Below are 6000 nucleotides of genomic sequence, written 5' to 3' on the forward strand. Positions count from 1 at the left end.
TATATATATACACACACATATATACATATATATGTGTGTGTATATATGTATAAAATATATATATATATATACACAAAAATATATAGTTATTATCAGAATATCCCCTTCTAACTCAGGATATTCTATGATTCTATGATTCTAATATCCAGGTTTACTGTGCTTGTGTGTATATATATATATGTATATATATATATATGTATGTATATAATATAATAAATATATATACAATGATATATATATTTTATGACACTTAAGGAGTCAATGGAGAGAGATGTAATGATAAGTCCAAAGAATCAATAAGATATCTTCCATCGTGGAAGACTAAAGAAAAGTTGAATAAGGTGAAAGTGAACAGGCAAAAATATGGGGCATAGGTGGGAAGCAAAGGGGGAACACCGTAGAATCAGATAGACAGGTGAAAGAACAGGAAAACAACGAATAAACTTATAGAAAGACAGCAATAATCAATATTGCTGCTAATGCTATGACAAGTAATAAGGTAGACATCAATATGGGAGCTAAAATACAAACTTGCAGATAGCCAAAAATGCAGCAGTCAATATGGGAGGTACAATAAATTAATACAAGTAATAACACAGAAATCAATAAGACAAAAGGGGGGTAATTTGACAAGTGAGATGCACTAGGCAGCATGTCAAATGAAAGCCAATGAAAGTTGTCCTTTTTGAGCTTAATATGTTTTTATTACTTGCCCCATTTGCAGCAGGCAAAACCTAATCCTAAATAGAGTTTTGTACCTTCAAGATAACTACCTATACGGAATAGACACAGAGCAGTCCTGCGAATTGATAAGGCAGGAATTATAGTATGAGAACCACAGGAAGAATAGATATCTTCAAAGGCTATTGTCCAGCACCTTATCAAAGCTGTTTCTTTACTAAGATATATGATTAAATACAAGGTTAGTCAGTAAAAGCAATAAAAGGAGTAGTGAAAGGCCTAAGGTATTGAATGTGAGCAGGTGAAAGCAGGGACAAATTTAAAGAGAAGTAGATAACATTTATATAAATAAATCTGGAATTTAATTTCATGATTTTCCTTATAGCTATATTGCTGTCTCTGATTATTAGAATGTGAATGTCTCACAAAAGTTTTTAGTTTGCTTGAAATAAAATAACAACATCAAATCTTTGAATTATTAGTCATGCACTCCGCTGAACAATTCATTGTTCATAGTTTTCATTGAATTTAAAGTACAGGTCCCTTTGAAGCTGCTGTTGTCTGGTAGTAGACCACTTTCATTACTAATAATTACTCCAACTACTATTTAAAGACAATTTAAAAAATGTTATACCCTGTTTGTGTGTATGTGTGCATGTACTTTGTTTGGAAGTTACTTCTCATTGAAGTTGTCTACCAAAACTTGCAAGTCCTACCTCCCAAGGGATTATGTGCTTGTAAATAGTCACAAATGTGGGCACAGGCAGATGGCAGTGCATCCACTTTACCACACCCTCTTTTTAGTCACTTAACTAATCTAAAGATATCTTACAAATTCCCTATTGACATCGCCATAATATTGTCTTCAGGTTTGTGCAGTGTTTAGTAAAACTTGCTCTATACCTGTAGAAAGTAAAAATAAATAAATAGATAAAAAAAATAAAATAAAAATCAAGCACACTGTATGTTCCCCTTGTTTCTCTGCCACAATGAAGTGTGTTTGTTTTATGACATGTATGACAGCAAGCACTGGGTCAATGATATAAAAGATTTTTAAAAATAAAGAGGTTCAGGAATAGAAAAGATGTTTTTAAGAAAATTTATAAAATTCATTTTTTGTTTTCATTTATGTTCACAGGTATACTTTTATACATGTTTCTGCATTTTTTTTTTTTTTTTAGTAAGTTTTGTTATTTATGTGCATATGTGTAGTTTGGGAATCTTGTAATAAAGTGCAAATGCTGGTTTCATGCTGAAATTACTAACTCCAGCAATGTTTATGTTACATTTCCAGTTACTTTGTAGTAATACATGAGAGAAAACAGAATATGAGATACTCTGTCACTAAATATACTATAACATCTTTCATTCTGTCATGGAAGATATCCTCTTATTCTAGCATTTGAAACCTACATAGACAGAAAAATACAACACACTGTCTTATACGAAGGACAAAGAAAACAAAATAAATCTCCTCACACATCTTTGACCTCCTTAATTCTCGTGTCCCTCAGCTTGAAGTTTTCTTCTTGCAAATGGTATTGCCTTCACATATTTCATAAGTCAAAAGCCAAAGAGTACTAAGGATCCTTATTCCATACTCTTTTTATCTAAGTCTTTTCTATTCAACTGTCATAACTGTGTTAGTGATGAATGTTTCTCAGGTGAAAACCTGCCCTGGAGTTGCCAAAGAAATAGACTGTTATAGGGCATTCTTAAAAAGTGTCATCTCTTCCCCGTAGTTAGAGCTGCTAGAGAAATAATATTCTATTATTTACTTTGAGCATATTACAGGAAACCGTCATTGAAACTTGAGCAACTGAGCATTTCAGCTTACAGTTTTTCCAAGACTCAAAAGTATGTTATAAAGAAGCCTGATATGCTGCTCCTAATGAGTTTTTGTTGCTAATCTCATTGATCTGTCACACTAAAGCAAATTATGTAAATATAGCTTTTCTATTAACACTTTTAGGCTTACATACTTGACAATAATATGAATGACACTATTTTTATAAGCTAATTTTATTAACTATTTTCAAAGTTTCGCTATTCAAGTAAATTCTGTTCACGTTTGTAACATTATTTTCATAACTTTTCTTTGATTTATTAATAATAAAAACTACATCCTTGGAAGAATTAATATAACCATCTGTTTTTGATCTGATTAATATGTGGCAACTGCCATTTGGAAAATGCACAGTTCCTTCATGTTTAACACCCTTGATAACATCTTCAGGAACATTTCCTGCATATTGAGTGCTTCCAGTTAGCTGAATAGACAGTGGTTTTTCTTCAGCTTTACTGATTTATTTCTCTTAGGAAGAAGACCTGATGGTACAAGACAGATGTAGGATCAATGACATCCTGTTTATTGTGTACATGAAGTCCTGTTTCCTTACATTCAGGAGAAACAATTTATAAAAGACAGCTCTCTTCTCTTCTCTCTCTCTTTTTTTTTTTTCCTTTTTTTTTTTTCCCCTTTTTTTTTTTTTCCCCCTTTTTTTTTTTTTTTTTTTCCCCCCCAGTGAGAACCCTGCTTAGAGGTTGCTCTGTTTTCTGGCTTCATCCCAGGACTACTGCTCTGCTGATATTCTCCTGTTACTCTTACTTGCATGGACAGCTGAAAAACATTCACTCTGTAACCCCTATATTATTAATAATGAGTTACCAGGGAAACAGGGAAGTGCTGCTGACTGTGTGACTTCCGCCAGCTGCTTGTAGAATGTGTCATACATACCTTCATTCTTATTTGGTGGTCTGTAACAGATCCCCAACAGGATGAACCCACTAAGTAGTCAGGAGCATAGCTTAAACCTACAACCATGCTCAGCTGTACGTGGGAGGTGATCAACGCAACTGCAGGGCCAATGCCAGCTCCTATCTTCAGATTTATCAGCACAGAATCATACAATCATAGAATTATTGAGGTTGGAAAAGAGCTTCAGGATTATCTGGTCCAACCATCACCCTACTACCAATGTAACCCACTAAACCATGTCCCAAAGCACCAGGTCCAACCTTTCCTTAAACACCCCCAGGGACAGTAACTCCATCACCTCCCTGGGCAACCCATGCCAGTACCCTTTCTGAGAAGAAATGTCTCCTAATTTCCAACCTAAATCTCCCATGGCACAGCTTGAGGCCATTCCCTCTAGTCCTATTGGTAGTTATCTGTGAGAAGAGGCTGACCCCCAGCTCCCCACAACTTCCTTTCAAGGTAGTTGTAGAAAGCAATAAGGTCTCCCCTGAACCTCCTCTTCTCCAGACTAAACAACCCCAGTTCCCTCAGCCGCTCCTCACAGGACTTGTGTTCCAGACCTTTCACCAGCTTTGTAGCCCTTCTCTGGACATGTTCCAGGGCCTTGATGTCTTTCTTATAGTGAGAGATCCAAAGGTGAACACAGGACTCGAGGTGTGGCATCACCAGAGCAGAGTACAAGGGGACAATCACCTCCCTGGTCCTGCTGACTACACTGTTTCTGATACAAGTGTGGAGTTTGTCAGCCGTCTTGGCCACCTGGGCACACTGCTGGCTCATGTTCAGGTGAGTATCAATCAGCACCCCCAGGTCCTTTTCCTCGGCACAGCTTTCAAGTCACTCTGCTCCAAGCCTATAGGGTTGCATGGGATTGTTTTGCCCCAAGTGCACTTAACCATGTTGAACCTCATCCCATTGGCCTCTGTTCATCAACCCATCATGTCCAGGTCCCTCTGCAGGGCCCTCCTACCCTCCGACAGATCGACACTTACTGAGGGTGCCCTCAATTCCCTCATCCAAATCATCAATAAAGACATTAAAGAGATATTAAAGATATTAAAGATATGAAAAATAAGAAATATAAAGATAAATGTAAAATTTAAAGAAATTTTAAAAGAAATTTAAATTTTCTTTTAAAAGAAATTTTAAAGGAAATATTTAAAGAAATATAAAAGGAAAAATATAAAGATAAGATAAAAATATAAAAAAATAAAGATGTTAAAGCTATAAGAGATATTAAAGATATTAAAGAGAATTAACACCGACCCCTGGGCAACATCACTGGTAACTGGTTGCCAGCTGGATTTCACCATTACTCTCTGAGCTTGGCTGTCCAGCCAGTTTTTAACCCAGCAAAGAGTGTACCTGTCCAAACCATGGACTGCCAGCTTCTCCAGAAGAATACTGTGGGAGAACGTGTCAAAGGCTTTGCTGAAGTCCAGGTACACTACATCAGTAGCCTTTCCCTCATCCACCAGGTGGGTCACCCGGTCATAGAAGGAGATGAGGTTAGTCAGGCAGGACTTGCGTTTCATGAACCCATGCTGACTGGGCCTGATCCCCCAGCTGTCCTGCATAGGTTGCATGATTGCATTCAAAATGACCTGTTCCATCACCTTTCCTGACACTGAGGTCAGACTGACAAGCCTGTAGAGGACAGGGTCCTCCTTCCGACCCTTCTTATATATGGGCGTCACATTAGCAAGTCTCCAGTCATCTGGGACTTACCCAGATGACCATGACTGCTCATAAATGATGGAAAGCAGCCCAGCAATCACATCTTCCAACTCCCTCAGCACCCTCAGGTGGATTCCATCTGGCCTCATGGACTTGTGGCAGTGCAGGTGGAGCAGCAGGTCTCTGACTGTTTCCACCTGAATTGTGGGGAGTTTCTTTTACTCCCCATCTCAGACTTCCAGGTTGGGAGGCTGTGTACTCCAAGGGTAAGTGGTCTAGCTAGTAAAGACAGATGTAAAGAAGGCATTAAGAACCTCAGCCTTTTCCTTATACCCACTAGTCATGTTTCCCCATGTGTCCAGTAAAGAATGGAGATTTCCCCTGGCCCTCCTTCTGCTGTTAATGTATTTATAAAAAACATTTTTTTCTATCCTTAACCATAGTGGCCAGGTTGAGATTGCAATGGGCTTTAGCCTTCCTGATTCTTTCTCTCCATAGTCTGGCAACTTTCTTGTACTCTCCACAAGTTGCATGTCCCTACTGCCACCAGACATAAACTTTGTTTTTCTCCCAGACACTCAGAAAAAGTTCCCCGTTCATCCATGCTGTTCTTCTTCCCTGACACCTCATCTTATGGCACATGCAGACAGTCTGCTCCTGCACCTTTAAGACTTCCTTCTTGAGGAGCATCCAGCCTCCCTGGACCCCTCTGCCATTCAGGACTGACTCCCAAGGGACCCTCCCTACCAGTGCCCTGAACAGCTCAAAGTCCGCCCTCCGGAAGTCCAAAGCAGCAGTTTTACTGAGCCCCCTCCTGACTTCTCCAAGGATAGAGAACTCTACCATATCATGGTCACTCTGCCCAAGACAACTCACCGCATCTT

Source organism: Cygnus olor, chromosome Z, assembly GCF_009769625.2.
Source record: "Cygnus olor isolate bCygOlo1 chromosome Z, bCygOlo1.pri.v2, whole genome shotgun sequence".
Lineage (NCBI taxonomy): Eukaryota > Metazoa > Chordata > Aves > Anseriformes > Anatidae > Cygnus > Cygnus olor.